The sequence below is a fragment of the Micrasema longulum genome, unplaced genomic scaffold, assembly GCF_059751315.1.
Source record: "Micrasema longulum isolate JH-2025_06_02 unplaced genomic scaffold, ASM5975131v1 h1tg002540l, whole genome shotgun sequence".
NCBI lineage: Eukaryota > Metazoa > Arthropoda > Insecta > Trichoptera > Brachycentridae > Micrasema > Micrasema longulum.
Window position 1 is genome coordinate 15236 of NW_028279680.1, and position 18597 is coordinate 33832.

General features: G+C 32.3%; 3 long non-coding RNA genes across 6 annotated transcripts; 2 read left to right on the forward strand and 1 right to left on the reverse strand.

The window, feature by feature from the left end:
* Nucleotides 1-4783: 4783 nt before the first annotated feature.
* Nucleotides 4784-7771, forward strand: LOC148271993 (uncharacterized). Of its 2 annotated transcripts, none has more exons than XR_015824973.1 (3): nucleotides 4784-5110; nucleotides 6478-6619; nucleotides 7632-7762. It is a non-coding gene; the product is annotated as an uncharacterized LOC148271993 (long non-coding RNA). The 2 variants fall into 2 exon arrangements; XR_015824972.1 differs by having other exon boundaries at nucleotides 4791-5110; nucleotides 6478-6598; nucleotides 7632-7771.
* A 4231-nt stretch (nucleotides 7772-12002) lies between these two features.
* LOC148271994 (uncharacterized) lies at nucleotides 12003-15544 on the forward strand. 2 transcript variants are annotated; one of them, XR_015824968.1, is made up of 3 exons: nucleotides 12003-12540; nucleotides 14127-14247; nucleotides 15283-15544. It is a non-coding gene; the product is annotated as an uncharacterized LOC148271994 (long non-coding RNA). The 2 variants fall into 2 exon arrangements; XR_015824969.1 differs by having other exon boundaries at nucleotides 12216-12540; nucleotides 14127-14268; nucleotides 15283-15542.
* A 2043-nt stretch (nucleotides 15545-17587) lies between these two features.
* LOC148271995 (uncharacterized) lies at nucleotides 17588-18360 on the reverse strand. Of its 2 annotated transcripts, XR_015824971.1 has the most exons (3): nucleotides 18230-18360; nucleotides 17875-17936; nucleotides 17588-17728 (listed from the first exon to the last, which is right to left on the reverse strand). It is a non-coding gene; the product is annotated as an uncharacterized LOC148271995 (long non-coding RNA). The 2 variants fall into 2 exon arrangements; XR_015824970.1 differs by lacking the exon at nucleotides 18230-18360 and having other exon boundaries at nucleotides 17875-18014.
* Between the last annotated feature and the right edge of the window lie 237 nt (nucleotides 18361-18597).

Here is an 18597-nt window from a genome sequence, read left to right on the forward strand (position 1 = left end):
CCAGAAAGGTAGAAATCAGTGTTCGCGGTCATGCTGTGGTGGAGAGAGAGTTGAGCAAGGGACTACCTCAGGGTTCTGTCCTGAGCCCGATTCTCTTCAATATCTATACGCATGACATAAGCGGAATTGTTCCCTCAGAGACAAGTTTGCTTCAATACGCGGACGACTTCTTCATGTATACATATGGGAAGGACCCAAATAATCTAGAAAATACTCTAAATTTAGGTATGAGAAACATCAGGAATTGGTTAGTGGAACATGGCTTGGATCTATCGACTGGTAAAAGTAATGCCATAACCTTTTGTAGACAGCGAAAAATCCCAACCATAAAAATTCAACACGGAGATGAGATAGTACCTTTTACGTCCCAGATTAAGTTCCTGGGAGTAATTCTGGACACTCATCTTACATGGAACTCATACATAAATCATATAGTAAACAAGTGTCAAGCCGGATTGAATACGTTAAGAGCAGTCTCGCGAGTATGGTGGGGGAGCCACCCTTTTATACAGAGACTTTTTTATACTGCGTATATCCGGAGCCATCTAGATTATGCCTCGTTCCTTTTAGAACCTTGTTCAAAAAAGAATCTCCAAAGACTTGACCGGATCCAATCCCAAAGTCTGAGACTAGTCGTCGGAGCCATGAAGTCATCTCCAATTAACGCTTTACAAGTAGAAGCTTGTGATCCCCCACTTGGTATGAGAAGACAATACTTGGCGGATAGATTTCTTCTAAAATGCTCTATCCAAAAAAACAACCTGCTCCTCAAAAAGGTACAATTTCTCTCTGACTGCGTGACATCCTCATCTTTTTGGTTTCATAAACCACCCCCTTTACTAGTCAACAGTTTTCATTTTTACAAATCTTTCAAATCTAACATTTATCCTAAAGACCTTCTTCCCCTTTATCGTTTCCCATTTAAAACTTCTATTTATGCCCCAAGTATTGAACTCACATTCGGAGTCGAAAGCCACCTACAGCCCCGGTGTACATTCAACCGTATTCGGTCGTCAAGATGGATAGGTTGGAAAATTATCTACACTGATGGATCTCGGTCAGATTCGGCAACCCATACGGGTGCGGCTATATATTGTGAAGACAACAACTTTCAAAGATTGTACAAATTGCACAAGAATGCATCTGTATTTACCGCAGAATGTATCGCAATCCGAGAAGCTGTCAAATACGCCTTAAGCTCACAATATAGCAAGTTCCTAATCCTGTCGGATTCCTTGAGTGCCTTACAAAAAATCAAATCCCCTCCATCCTTTTATCCCGAGGATGAGCTCTGCGTGGAAACTCGATTTCTTCTTTCTATATCAGAGGCATCCAATAAGAGTATTGTTATGTCCTGGATCCCTAGCCATTGTGGTATTCCCGGTAACGAAAAAGTGGACGCGTTAGCAAAGGAGGCGGTCCACTCCGGGGATCCTGCCTATAGTAATTTACTACCACTAGGTGATCTCCTTGTTATGACGAAGGAGAAGCAACTTCGCGCATGGCAAGAATATTGGGTAGCCTCTTCCCAAGCCAAGGGTAAACATCTTTTCCAACTGAAACCAAATGTTACAGAAAAGCCTTGGTTTTCCAAAGTGATTCTGAACAAGTTTGAGACATCCTCCATATGCAGAATGCGCATTGGGCACTGCTGCAATGGTTCTCACCTGTTCAGAATCCATGTCCGGGACTCTGCCATTTGCGAATGTCAGCTAGATGAGGAAGATTTAAACCATATTTTTTTTGGATGCCCCATAAATGATTGTTATCCTGATTTCCTATCCGACCTCTCTGATATCAATATCCCATTCCCTATTCATATTCTAACTCTCCTGTCCCCACCCAATAAACGTGTATTTAAAATCCTATGTAAATATCTAGTTGTAAATGGTGTAAAGCTGTAAATATGTTTTATTATTATATGTATACATTATATTAAATACTAACATACTAACTTTTACATATTATATTACTAACACATGTGTATATATGTAAAAAAAAAAACAAAACTACTCGACACTGGCCAGAACACCCAAGTTGAGATGTGAAAAGGCCATGAAAAAACGAAGAAGAAGAAGAAGACTAGACAGAACATAACAAAACACATAGGGGCATTCCTCACATGTTTCGACTAGGTGAAATTTCTCAATTTGGTCATCTAGCGGCAAAAAATATAAACTTTCAGAATTAACCCAAAAACGAAACCATTTTAAGATTATTCTAGTTTGGCTGTGTTTTCAAAGATGTCTCTAAAAAAGCGACAACTTCACTCACATTATAATCGACTAACTCAAAAAAAGGTCAAATCAATGATATGAGTCCAAAATCCGCTAACTTGGGTGACATTAATTTTTCCTTTCTCTGTATAAACAAATGTCAAAAATTAACAGCTATTTTCAAATAAAACAAAACTTTAATTTTCGGGATCGATTCGCATAACGCTACTAACTACTAACTTCATTATTGTTTACTTCTAGTTTACTTCATTTTATTTCCTTACCGCAGACCCGCAATCCGTATCTCTTTCGGACCTGAGTGGTTCGCAAGATTAGACTGTGTTTTCTAAAAATTGGAAAAACAGTTGTTGTGTTATTGGGTGTAAGTGTAAATATTATATTTCATCTCGACATTATTTGCCATCTTACGCAAAAAGTTCATATACGTAACGTGAATAGGTATGGAGAATTTGACGTTTTGATATGTTAGAAACTTTACGAAACCAATATTCTAAAAAAAATTTCTTCATCTGTGACAAACGTTTTCCGAGTACGCTTAAAAACAGGAATGGCTCGTTATTATTTTTCGCTTTGCCAGACATAAATTTGCCTGAAATTGGATCATTCTCTTCTCTTCCCTTTATAGGTAAGTTTATGTTTTCGTTGTGCGTTTTATGTTTAGTTTTGTTTATTTTATGACGTGACTGTTCTTTATATTTGTATATTATTACTACCGTAAGTACGTTATTACCACGTTATTTAATGTATCTGTGATTATTACTGTAAATACACGACATAAATCTTTCCCCGGAGTAAAACCCTGTGTTAATTTATATGATTTCAGGATTACCCTTATCTTCTGGGCCTAGCACGACTTCTGACAACAAACAAGATTTAATTACTGTATGTAAATGTATGTATTCAGTTGAAAGTAATTGTATTTTTTTCTTTTCATTCTTACAATCAAACTATATTCTGTTCCCTAGTTCGCCCGCACCTAGAGTATTCTTCTGTTATTTGGTCCATATTATGATGTTCACATCAAGAATATTGAATCAGTTCAATCAGTTGAGAAAGATAGGCTGGAGGTTAGGCTTATCCAGAAATCAATAGGTATACGTTTAATTAGTTAGAAACTACCTTAAATATATCTTCTCTTCAAGACCGTCGAAATAAATTCGACCTTTTAGTCCTATTTAAAATTCTCAACCTCAATTTTCTTCTCAATTTGATGATCCTGAAAGATCATTTTATTCTTATTAAGCTGAACCTGACAATGCTTTGCAATTGCTAGATTTTAGTAAATACTCGTACGTATATATTAAATGAACAAAGGCGAAAGTTGGATATCAATTATTGAATTTAGTTCAAATTAAATAATGTTCAAATGAATTATTGTTTTTCTGTTTTGGATTAAATAAATTGTGAGGATATGCGGTGACAGGTAATATCGATAAATATGTATTTGAACATTGTTTTCCAACTCGGTTTTCAACCGTTTTCCAACCATTTACCAGTGCTTGACAGCGCTGGTAAATGGTTTTGCCGGAGGCTACGTTGCTTTTTAACATATTTTTTTAAGGCGATAGTAAAATTTCTTTACAATTTATCGCGATTATTAATCAAACTATTATTTCATAATTTGTTTACAGTAATCTTAATTTTAGGTATTATGACTGATAATTAATTTATTAAATATGCTATTCTATGAACATTATTTGCCAAAATGTAGGGGAACCAAAATGGTTCCATGCGTTCTATGAACGAACCGCGTAGTTACCTTGGTATTGATTTATAGTTGAATTCCAAAACTTTCAATAATTCATTTTCAAATATAAAAATATTTTTGCAAATGTCAAACTCTCCTTTTCTCACCAACAGGGATGCACTTTACTCAGGAATGCGATGTATTGAATTTCAATCAATATAATTTTAGTATTACCAAAAATCCAGTAAAAAGAAATAAATTGGTAGAATTTTTAAGGAATTTCAGTAAACAATCTAATTTGGATCCATAAAAAACTTTTTTTTACACAAAAAAACATCCTCCTAATTTTTTGTATATGCCTTCTCGGTGAATGCAGCCCTGGGCTGGTATTCCGAACGCGTTTACAGCGCGCTATAATGCGTATTTAGTACGTAAAAACGCGCTATACCGCGCTATAATTTCGTTTAGAATACCAGCCCTGCAGTGGTATTCTGATCACTCTCGACACCCACGAGATGATCTCGACTTTCGGACGAGAATATAACGTGGTGTAATTTAGGGATTTTTATTTTTTGAACGCGGTTAAACTTGGTATTCTATATGGCAATTCTGATGATTACATGTCAAATTACGTAAATGAATTCGAACACATAAAACCAAAAATAATGATTCTCAATAGAAACATTATTGTGACCTTAAGAATGACCCAAAATACTTAATTATGTTGAATTTACCAAACCTCAATCGTTATTTCTCGTTATTTAGACGGTTTTATAATTGACGTTTCATAGTTCGATATCTGCCCGCAAGAGCGTGAGTGGCGAAAATGAGAAAAAATACTCGTGCGCATGCGTCACTGACGAGATGAATATACCTATTACAAAATATAACGCTTTTGCTATCCTGATGACAATTTATAACGTTTGCCATGTGGGGTATTTATTTTTTCTACACGCCAAACTGTACTTTTTATATTGCAACAATGCAAAACATAAACAAACATACAGTGACAGTTCAACTACTTTTGTAAATGATAAGTATGCCCCGGATCTACATGTCCTTAGGGATTTTGTTTATTTTTATAGAACCTCTGAGAAATACCTACTGTACTCTATAGAAACTTGCATACGAACCACAGCGTCCCTAAATGTACATCTTGCGCGACAACAGGAATCATCATTTGAAGGTATGTTTATCTAATTCGGTATTTTAATCAAACTTATATATTGTGTACGGTTTAAACCTACCTTACGAGTTTTTCTCAAGTTGTTAATCATTATAATATTTATAAATTGTAAAAGGTTAAGAATAAGCTAGTGTTAGTAAAAAATAAACAAACCACCAAGCCGTTTTCCCCGGGACAGCCAGAGGATATACAACACACATGCGTTTGCAGTCAAACAAAATCTCATGCATGTGTGCTGATTTTTCCAACTTTAGAAGTATTACCATATCCGCAGTGGTACAGCAATACCGCTACTGCGAACTGTTAGTTTTAATTGTTGATATTCGTAATGTAAATAATTATTATGTATGTAAATACTTATCGTTTCAGCAGTATTTTTGTTTGGTTAAAATCGCAAGTAATATATTAACAGCTTTTATGTTCCCATTTAATTTTTTTTTTGATAATTAGGCTTCCCGCCCACTAGGCAGCCCGGCTGCCGCAGTCAAAATTTTGCGCAGCCAGTTAAAGCAGCCAGCCTGACGGCCAGTCCAAAAAAATGGATGTGGAAGATGTTTTTGTTTACATTTTATCTCGTAAGAAACGCAAACCAAAAAGAAGATATTGAATTCATCCTTTACTTGAAAGGGTTCATTTCAAAATTATTTTATGGATCTTCTGTATCGAAAGTCATTGCAAATTCGTTTCATAAAATACTTCTGGCTGCTACGACAAGTGCGTGGAGACTGAGGCAGTCACATACATTTGCTTTGTCTCGTTCTGGCTGCAGTGCACGTCAAACGCGTTCTAATGGCTGCCGCAGCCAGGAATTCTTGGCTATTATTAGTGGTTTAGTGGTGGTATTTCAATTTGATTTATTCATATAGAACATCTTAATTCACACATATAGAAATAATGAAAATAAAAAGGTAAAATTAGGTATTTATAAAAATAACACAGGTATACATAATATCCAAAAAATAATATTTTAAAAAAGTAAGAGAATCTTGTAACGACAAACTCCCTCAGAGACGTGAAAAATTACAAATGTTTATTAAGAAACAATGAAAGACAATTGGACATGCATACACATAAGATATTTAATTTTGCTAAACCCATCACCCTTTATAATAGCTCACAGCATGTGTTATAAAAAGGATACAATATTATTAAGGTTATTGTAATATAATATAATTTATGTTATGAATAGTGGTGTTTAAATATACCTTTGTACTAAAACAAATATTACATCAATATTAATAATAATAGTAGTAAATAGTAAGCTCTATAAATGTCTAGACTTTTGATGATATTATCTTCTAAAAAAAATCTCATTCTCTTTTAGAACATCTGTAAATAATTTAACCTTTATAAGTGTATTTTTTCAGATTATATTAAACCAGTAAAGCGGATCCTTCGAAGGGACGATATCGATTGGCTATTTAAATTTATGCTGTAATGGAATATATGGATATCAAACTATAGGATATATTCGTTATCTGCTTGGAGGTGGGACACGTTGTTTATTAAGTAATTCAAGTTTTTTTTGCACTCTTGAAAATTCTCATTTTAAATTGTAATTTACTAAAAAATGAAAGATAAGTGGTACTTAAATTCACAAATCTGAAATAATCAGTAGCAAGATTCGTCGTTACACCTTTATGACTGATATCTTTATTATAAAGATAAATCTAAATAAAAAAGGATACAATACTTCAGTTATTATTATATAAATTGTAATATATATATTTTTATAGTTAAGATACCAGTCTGGGTATTAAAGATGTAAAAACAATGAAATATCACTACCTACACAGTTATTATACATTTGTATATTTAAATATCAATCATCATTTATTTCCATATTAAACTATTTATTAGATTTGCTTTAAATAATACCCAATTTGTTATTTTTTCAAATGTTTTTTTATTACCAAACAGATTAAGAGCCAAAGTACATAAGAATTTTTTAAAAATAAAGTAAGTACTATTAAAATATCTTGTATTAGTTTAAAATTCATATTATATTAAATATTTTCTCTACAGCTCACGTTGGCATGTCCTAACAAAAGGAAATTTGTCACCATATGGAAAATACAAAGTTATACCATTACATATGACATCGCTTATATCATTTTGAATATTTAGAATTAATCAGCTTACACATATTTGAATTGCAATATCATAATCACAATACCTACAGACAACTTTAAAAATATTACCTTTACTGCATAATAATTTGCTCTGAGAAATAAAACATATAAATCACAAAATATAGCCTTCAAAGTTTTCTTTTTAAAAGGTTTAACAATATGCGGAATAATTAAGGTGTTTGATTTTTGCGTGTACCGATGAACTTTAGTACAATATACAAAAATATGTATATTGGCAGGTTTATTGCAATACCTGATGAATAACTTCCAACTAACCTAAATAAGATATATTTTACCATTTTAAGTGCTTATTTTAGTATGTCATTTTGTAATAAATGTAATTAAAAATGTATTGTAAATTAAATAATTTTTTGTTTTTTTATTTTTAGCAAAGAGGAAATATCAAATGTTGCAATTTGGTGTCAATTTTTAACACCTTTATGATCATCTGAGAAAATGGGAGTAAATATGTGGCAGAGCAGAAAAGCGGACTACAGAAATGAGTCTACAACAACTTCATCAAACACTCAAACCTTTTCTCACAAATGTAGAGCATTAGCTAAATTCTAGTTAGTTTTTTGTAGTTTTTTTTTATTATTTTATACCTAAAAACTTATAAACTACAGTGCAAGTACTGTTATTGAAAAAATATTTTGGTGTTTTAGTTTCCTTTTCACACGTAATTAAAATATAGTCATATCTCACACATAAATATTTAAACACATATTCTAAATATAAGGAACCTTAATGTGATCACTTTCACCGGGAGAAATAAGGGCTCTGGCCAAGAATTGTATTTACTTTAGTTTTAGTTAGTTAGTTTTACGAAAACAGTACATTTGAAATTATTTTTATTTATATTACCTTTTGTTACAAGAAAATGTATTCTCACATCCTCTCAACGCGTTTGCTTATCATGCAAGAGGTCTCAGGTTCAGTTCCTGACATGGTAGACATGAAATATTTATTTTAAAAGGTGATTTTACAGTACAATATTTCATAGTCCCTTGACTGGCACCCCAAGCGTACGATTGATCATTTTTTCTTTAAGTAACAAAAAGATCAAGATACGCTGCGATTGGTGTACCAATGCAGTGCCCTATGCAATTAGGTGCGGAATTGAAATGATGATGATGATTACCTGCATTTATTTATTCTACGGTATAAGAATTCACTATTTATTTTTTTTAAAGAGATTTGTGTTCTTATGATTTACTTAAACATTTAATTTTGAGGGCCATTTTCGACGAGTTGTAAATAACTCTCTATTAGAAAATTGGAATCAAGTTGGGATGGAATGGGATTCTAACCACGGACCTTTGAGCCGTGAGTCCATGACGATAGTCATAGGACCACAACCCGATTTAACTCAATTGATTCACAGTTTACATATTAATGTACTGATTTTTTTTAGGCTGTTGCCGTGTTATGCCATAATAATAAGCATAGGGGAAAAAATCTAGTGAAATTAAAATAACAATATTAAAGTCCAAATAAAATGTTAAATACACATAAAAATTATAAAAAGTTACAAAAATTAAATTTAGTTGATTAAAAAAAAGTTTTTTTTTTAAACTTTATTAATTATTTGTGCATGTTGTATTCACATTTAATTCATGAAAAATTTCTAAACATAACAAATTGTGATATTATACCAATTTATTGTATTGTTCATTATTTGTAAGCCATAAAAAATAAAATAAAAACAATCTTAAATGTTAATATGCATATTCAACATACATTTAAAAAAAAAATAATACAGACTTTATGGATATGGTACCATAGTGAAAATAAATAAAACAATGTTATGAGTACGTCCAAATACTTGCGGACTGGCTGGATTTCCTCCCTAGGGAGAAATAATTTAATAAAATTCAATTTGTTGCAACAGAGAGGGAAAACATTTTTGAGAAGGGAATATGGAAGTCTAGGCATTTACAGAGCTTATGACCTGTCATTCATATCATCCGGCTGAAATCACCTACTAGGCAACACCTAAAAAAACAATTTTCCAATTCTTATACTTCTTCTTTTACCAGTTAGTTAATTCAACAATGTTTTGAGTATGTCCAAATTTTGCGGACTGACTGAATTTCCTACCTAGGGAGTTATTCCAATCTAAATTTGTTGCTCGATGGATGAATCTCACCCACATGATAAAGGTTTCAGCTCTTTTACTTCACAAAAGTCAACAGATGGAAGAGTTGAGGAAATTTGGATGTTTAAACACAATAAGTAAAGTGGCCGCTTAAACCAGCCAATGACAGGTCATAAGCCCTGTAAATGCCTATACTTCCATATTCTCTTCTCAAAAATGTTTTCCCTCTCTGTTGCAACAAATTTAGAATAAATTGATTAAATATATTATGCTCTATTATTCCTTTATGGCAACCAACAATGAACTCAAATTCTGGGAAACATAATATTGCATACCCTTTGTCGTGTCCAAGCTGACAAAGGAAACAGACCTGTTTGAAAAATGAAAGCAGAGCCCTGGACGAGCGTTTTCGGCTTTACTGCAACTCTTATGTAAATTCTGGAAAAGGAAATTGGGTAGAGATATGTCTGCCTCGTAGGGTAGTAGTCGGAGCGTTTGCCGACCGTGCTTGAGGTCCCAAGTTCGATTCCTGGCAGGATCAACAGAAAATATTTATTCTTAACGTTCACTGCAATGTTTGAGTCCCTGGAATAGCACCTGAAGTGTAAGATTGATCCCCTTACCTTCATGTAACCGATGATGAAATATGCTGCATTTGATGCGCCAATGCAGTGCCCTATGCACCACATGGTGCGGATAGGGAAATGATGAGATACCTTACACAACCTTAATGAAAATAATTAGTGACTTAATTTTTTGGTTTGACACCTTTTAATAATTGAGAATGTCAGAAGAATAAGTATATTTCAACGATATGGGATCAAACAAACAGATCTTGCACTGGTTCATTTTGTACTTACACATTCAGAGATTGTGACAGCAAATCTGAAATAAGGATTTAAAATTTATATGCATTTTGATTTGATATTTAAACCTTACAGCTTCAATTATAATTTGAGCAAAAAATGTTCTTGCATGTATGATTCATTATGTTATCAGTATACAGACATATAATTACAGTATTAACTAACCATTAGAGCGACATCTTGTCCCAAGCATTGAAATACAATAGACTTTCGCACATAATTGGTTCCTGAAAATGTGTGCGAATGTTGAATGTTCGAAAGTCGAGGGATGTAAAAAATATGTATTTTTTAATTAAGTTAATGAGGTGTTTAAGTGCTTTCAGGTGATTCTTTATAAATTTTTCAAGAGTTAGTTAAATACTTCCATATTTTTTGTTTTCTTGATAAAGAGTTCTATATAATAACATGCTGTATTTAATTTTCAAAATAGATAAGGCTTCATTCATATTTTTTACTGTCAAAGACAATTTTATCAACTTTTTCCTTACATTAACTGTGTATTTCATTTACCAGTTGTTGCAATTAAGCAGTCATTTGACAGAGGTTCTGAGTGATATTCAATTTACTCGTTAACATCTTCATTGTTGAAGTCCTATACTATATCATCTGTGATAGTTTCCAGAGTTTCTTCAAAATTCATCATTTGCGGGCACAATTGTTTACAGGAACCTTTCATTTTTTACTTTTTTATTTCAGCCCACAAGTATCCAATATTGCTTATTGCGTTCCATATATTATAATTCTACTGAAATTGTCTTAATGTAGGCACACCTTCCCTGTCAGTTTCCTTAATGACCTGATTCATTATTTTCCTCATAACATATTATCTTAACATAGTTATCACTAGTTAACCGGGGGAGCACCTGCATGGAAGCGAAGAATGTTTGCATTATTGATAAAAATCTGTAAAAAACATAATTTATTTAAATGCCTGAAATAGTGAATTACGCAAAAGTAGAAAGTACAAAAGCCGACGGCCGACCGTATGTCTTTGGGAATACTAAACAATCAATCAATGCATCGTCTTGTCATTCAATTAGCTTCAATATGGCAATCTTTAGGAACCTTTATAGCATGATTAAGATGCATTAAATGTGTATCCCGAGTTCCCTTTGATAATGTATGTATATATATAAATTAATAATTAATATAAATTAGAAACGAATTTAGTGTTGAAATATAATCAACACCGACTGACATACTCGAACTGTGCCAGATCTAGATCGAGGAAAAAAGACCTCAAATCGATCTGACTAATATTTTGACAATATATTACGTGTTTATATTGATTAAACTTATTAATTGCGAGTACTTACCTGTATTAACTCCGTTCTTTTTGACAAAGACTAAAAATGTCCCGACAAATTAAAAAAAACTTACGAACCTCCAATTTATGAGCACACATGGATTTGTCGTAATTTGTATAATGGCGTCTTTTGAGTTTTTACAGATGACGCAATATATTTAATTGCCAATTTAGTAGCTCACAATAAAAAATAAACATACATTTTTAAAAACGAAACATCTCGCGGGTCGCATGTTTGACGTTTGCCAGATTTACAAGGTTAGTTTATTTGTGTGCTGTGCGCATGCGTGGTTTTAACGATACCTATTACCAGATTCGTTCAGCAGTGGTATTCTGATCACTCTCGACACCCACGAGATGATCTCGACTTTCGGACGAGAATATAACGTGGTGTAATTTAGGGATTTTTATTTTTTGAACGCGGTTAAACTTGGTTTTCTATATGGCAATTCTGATGATTACATGTCAAATTACGTAAATGAATTCGAACACATAAAACCAAAAATAATGATTTTCAATAGAAACATTATTGTGACCTTAAGAATGACCCAAAATACTTAATTATGTTGAATTTACCAAACCTCAATCGTTATTTCTCGTTATTTAGACGGTTTTATAATTGACATTTCATAGTTCGATATCTGCCCGCAAGAGCGTGAGTGGCGAAAATGAGAAAAAATACTCGTGCGCATGCGTCACTGACGAGATGAATATACCTATTACAAAATATAACGCTTTTGCTATCCTGATGAAAATTTATAACGTTTGCCATGTGGGGTATTTATTTTTTCTACACGCGAAACTGTACTTTCTATATTGCAACAATGCAAAACATAAACAAACATACAGTGACAGTTCAACTACTTTCGTAAATGATAAGTATGCCCCGGATCTGCATGTCCTTAGGGATTTTGTTTATTTTTATAGAACCTCTGTGAAATATCTACTGTACTCTATAGAAACTTGCATACGAACCACAGCGTCCCTAAATGTACATCTTGCGCGACAACAGGAATCATCATTTGAAGGTATGTTTATCTAATTCGGTATTTTAATCAAACTTATATATTGTGTACGGTTTAAACCTACCTTACGAGTTTTTCTCAAGTTGTTAATCATTATAATATTTATAAATTGTAAAAGGTTAAGAATAAGCTAGTGTCAGTAAAAAATAAACAAACCACCAAGCCGTTTTCCCCGGGACAGCCAGAGGATATACAACACACATGCGTTTGCAGTCATACAAAATCTCATGCATGTGTGCTGATTTTTCCAACTTTTGAAGTATTACCATATCCGCAGTGGTACAGCAATACCGCTACTGCGAACTGTTAGTTTTAATTGTTGATATTCGTAATGTAAATAATTATTATGTATGTAAATACTTGTCGTTTCAGCAGTATTTTTGTTTGGTTAAAATCGCAAGTAATATATTAACAGCTTTTATGTTCCCCTTTAAGTTTTTTGTTGATAATTAGGCTTCCCGCCCACTAGGCAGCTCGGCTGCCGCAGTCAAAATTTTGCAAAGCCAGTTAAAGCAGCCAGCCTGACGGCCAGTCCAAATAAAATGGATGTGGAAGATGTTTTTGTTTACATTTTATCTCGTAAGAAACGCAAACCAAAAAGAAGATATTGAATTCATCCTTTACTTGAAAGGGTTCATTTCAAAATTATTTTATAGATCTTCTGTATCGAAAGTCATTGCAAATTCGTTTCATAAAATACTTCTGGCTGCTACGACAAGTGCGCGGAGACTGAGGCAGTCACATACATTTGCTTTGTCTCGTTCTGGCTGCAGGCAGCCAGTTGGCTGCCGTGCACGTCAAACGCGTTCTAATGGCTGCCTAGTGTGCGGTATCTAATAAGCCGTCATATGTAGTATTAGCTGCCGCAGCCAGGCTGCCTAGTGGGAGGGGAGCCTTACAAAGTATTGCCGTACCGCCCGTACCACTGATGAGATCCTTCTCAAATAATTTGTTGGGTTCGGTCATGCCATCTCTTTTTTGGTCTTCTTTGTTCATTAGTCTTCCTCATAATTAATATTTATTTTATTAGTGGTTTAGTGGTGGTATTTCAATTTTATTTATTCATATATATGTACATTACAAAATAGAACATCTTAATTCACACATATAGAAATAATGAAAATAAAAAGGTAAAATTAGGTATTTATAAAAATAACACAGGTATACATAATATCCAGAAAACAATATGTTAAAAAAGTAAGAGAATCTTGTAACGACAAACTCCCTCAGAGACGTGAAAAATTACAAATGTTTATTAAGAAACAATGAAAGACAATTGGACATGCATACACATAAGATATTTAATTTTGCTAAACCCATCACCCTTTATAATAGCTCACAGCATGTGTTATAAAAAGGATACAATATTATTAAGGTTATTGTAATATAATATAATTTATGTTAAGAATAGTGGTGTTTAAATATACCTTTGCACTAAAACAAATATTATATCAATATTAATAATAATAGTAGTAAATAGTAAGCTCTATAAATGTCTAGACTTTTAATGATATTATCTTCTAAAAAAAATCTCATTCTCTTTTAGAACATCTGTAAATAATTGAACCTTTATAAGTGTATTTTTTCAGATTATATTAAACCAGTAAAGCGGATCTTTCGAAGGGATGATATCGATTGGCTCTTTAAATTTATGCTGTAATGGAATATATGGATATCAAACTATAGGATATATTCGTCATCTGCTTGGAGGTGGGACACATTGTTTATTAAGTAATTCAAGTTTTTTTTGCACTATTGAAAATTCTCATTTTAAATTGTAATTTACTAAAAAATGAAAGATAAGTGGTACTTAAATTCACAAATCTGAAATAATCAGTAGCAAGATTCGTCGCTACACCTTTATGACTGATATCTTTATTATAAAGATAAATCTAAATAAAAAAGGATACAATACTTCAGTTATTATTATAAAAATTGTAATATATATATTTTTATAGTTAAGATACCAGTCTGGGTATTAAAGATGTTGCAAAAACAATGAAATATCACTACCTACACAGTTATTATACATTTGTATATTTAAATATCAATCATCATTCATTTCCATATTAAACTATTTATTAGATTTGCTTTAAATAATACCCAATTTGTTATTTTTTCAAATGTTTTTTTATTACCAAACAGATTAAGAGCCAAAGTACATAAGAATTTTTTAAAATTAAGTAAGTACTATTAAAATATCTTGTATTAGTTTAAAATTCATATTATATTAAATATTTTCTCTACAGCTCACGTTGGCATGTCCTAACAAAAGGAAATTTGTCACCATATGGAAAATACTAAGTTATACTATTACATATGACATCGCTTATATCATTTTGAATATTTAGAATTAATCAGCTTACACATATTTGAATTGCAATATCATAATCACAATACCTACAGACATCTTTAAAAATATTACCTTTACTGCATAATAATTTGCTCTGAGAAATAAAACATATAAATCACAAAATATAGTCTTCAAAGTTTTCTTTTTAAAAGGTTTAACAATATGCGGAATAATTAAGGTGCTTGATTTTTGAGTGTACTGATGAACTTTAGTACAATATACAAAAATATGTATATTGGCAGGTTTATTGCAATACCTGATGAATAACTTCCAACTAACCTAAATAAGATATATTTTACTATTTTAAGTGCTTATTTTAGTATGTCATTTTGTAATAAATGTAATTAAAAATGTATTGTAAATTATATAATTTTTTGTTTATTTATTTTTAGCAAAGAGGAAATATCAAATGTTGCAATTTGGTGTCAATTTTTAACACCTTTATGATCATCTGAGAAAATGGGAGTAAATATGTGGCAGAGCAGAAAAGCGGACTACAGAAATGAGTCTACAACAACTACATCAAACACTCAAACCTTTTCTCACAAATGTAGAGCATTAGCTAAATTCTAGTTAGTTTTTTGTAGTTCTTTTTTATTATTTTATACCTAAAAACTTATAAACTACAGTGCAAGTACTGTTATTGAAAAAATATTTTGGTGTTTTAGTTTCCTTTTCACACGTAATTAAAATATAGTCATATCTCACACATAAATATTTAAACACATATTTCAAATATAAGGAACCTTAATGTGATCACTTTCACCGGGAGAAATAAGGGCTCTGGCCAAGAATTGTATTTACTTTAGTTTTAGTTAGTTAGTTTTACGAAAACAGTACATTTGAAATTATTTTTATTTATATTACCTTTTGTTACAAGAAAATGTATTCTCACATCCTCTCAACTTGTTTGCTTATCATGCAAGAGGTCTCAGGTTCAGTTCCTGACATGGTAGACATGAAATATTTATTTTAAAAGGTGATTTTACAGTACAATATTTCATAGTCCCTTGACTGGCACCCCAAGCGCACGATTGATCATCTTTTCTTTAAGTAACAAAAAGATCAAGATACGCTGCGATTGGTGTACCAATGCAGTGCCCTATGCAATTAGGTGCGGAATTGAAATGATGATGATGATTACCTGCATTTATTTATTCTACCATATAAAAATTCACTATATATTTTTTTAAAAGAGATTTAACATTTAACTTAAACATTTAATTTTGAGGGCCATTTTCGACGAGTTGTAAATAAAGCTAGGGTTTCCTAGGACAGCGGGGCCCGTATCTTAACGGCCGTAGTGAACGGTGATGCGGTGGATAGCCGTCGTAACGTCGACTAGAGAGTGGTTTTCTAGGGAAACGGTGTTAAATGGTGTTGATAATACTGTTTTCTTAGGAAACCACTCTCTAGTCACCGTTACGACGGTTATCCACCGCATCACCGTTCACTACGGCCGTTAAAATACGGGCATCGCTGTCCTAGGAAACCCTAGCTTAACTCTCTATTAGAAAATAGGAATCAAGTTGGGATGGAATGGGATTCTAACCACGGACCTTTGAACCGTGAGTCCATGACGATAGTCATAGGACCACAACCCAATTTAACTCAATTGATTCACAGTTTACATATTAATGTACTGATTTTTTTTAGGCTGTTGCCGTGTTATGCCATAATAATAAGCATAGGGGAAAAAATCTAGTGAAATTAAAATAACAATATTAAAGTCCAAAAAAATGTAAAATACACATAAAAATTATAAAAAGTTACAAAAATTAAATTTAGTCGATTAAAAAAAGTTTTTTTTTTTACTTTATTTATTATTTGTGCATGTTGTGTTCACATTTAATTCATGAAAAATTTCTAAACATAACAAATTTTGATATTATACCAATTTATTGTATTGTTCATTATTTGTAAGCCATAAAAAATAAAATAAAAACAATCTTAAATGTTAATATGCATATTCAACATAACATTAAAAAAAAAAAAAAATACAGACTATGGATATGGTACCATAGTGAAAATAAATAAAACAATGTTATGAGTACGTCCAAATACTTGCGGACTGGCTGGATTTCCTCCCTAGGGAGAAATAATTTAATAAAATTCAATTTGGTCATAAGCCCTGTAAATGCCCATACTTCCATATTCTCTTCTCAAAAATGTTTTCCCTCTCTGTTGCAACAAATTTAGAATAAATTGATTAAATATATTATGCTCTATTATTCCTTTATGGCAACCAACAATGAACTCGAATTCTAGGAAACATAATATTGCATACCCTTTGTCCGTGTCCAAGCTGACAAAGGAAACAGTTCTGCTTGAAAAATGAAAGCAGAACCCTGGACGAGCGTTTTCGGCTTTACAGCAACTCTTATGTAAATTCTGGAAAAGGAAATTGGGTAGAGATATGTCTCCCTCGTAGGGTAGTAGTCGGAGCGTTTGCCGACCGTGCTTGAGGTCCCAAGTTCGATTCCTGGCAGGATCAACAGAAAATATTTATTCTTAACGTTCACTGCAATGTTTCAGTCCCTCGAATAGCACCTGAAGTGTAAGATTGATCACCTCACCTTCATGTAACCGATGATGAAATATGCTGCATTTGATGCGCCAATGCAGTGCCCTATGCACCACATGGTGCGGATAGGGAAATGATGAGATACCTTACACAACCTTAATGAAAATAATTAGTGACTTTATTTTTTGGTTTGACACCTTTTAATAATTGAGAATGTCAGAAGAATAAGTATATTTCAACGATATGGGATCAAACAAACAGATCTTGCACTGGTTCATTTTGTACTTACACATTCAAAAATTGTGACAGCAAATCTGAAATAAGGATTTAAAATTTATATGTATTTTGATTTGATATTTAAACCTTACAGCTTCAATTATAATTAGAGCAAAAAATGTTCTTGCATGTAATGATTCATTATGTTATCAGTATACAGACATATAATTACAGTATTACTAACCATTAGAGCGACATCTTGTCCCAAGCATTGAAATACAGTAGACTTTCGCACATAATTGGTTCCTGAAAATGTGTGCGAATGTTGAATGTTCGAAAGTCGAGGGATGTAAAAAATATGTATTTTTTAATTAAGTTAATGAGGTGTTTAAGTGCTTTCAGGTGATTCTTTATAAATTTTTCAAGAGTTAGTTAAATACTTCCATATTTTTTGTTTTCTTGATAAAGAGTTCTATATAATAACATGCTGTATTTAATTTTCAAAATAGATAAGGCTTCATTCATATTTTTTACTGTCAAAGACAATTTTATCAGCTTTTTAAGGAAATGTAAGGACATTAACTGTGTATTTCATTTACCAGTTGTTGTAATTAAGCAGTCATTTGACAGAGGTTCTGAGTGATATTCAATTAACTTGTTAACATCTTCATTGTTGAAGTCCTATACTATATCATCTGTGATAGTTTCCGGAGTTTCTTCAAAATTCATCATTTGCAGGCATAATTGTTTACAGGAACCTTTCATTTTTTACTTTTTTATTTCAGCCCACAAGTATCCAATATTGCTTATTGCGTTCCATATATTATAATTCTACTGAAATTGTCTTAATGTAGGCACACCTTCCCTGTCAGTTTCCTTAATGACCTGATTCATTATTTTCCTCATAACATATTATCTTAATATAGTTATCACTAGTTAACCGAGGGAGCACCTGCATGGAAGCGAA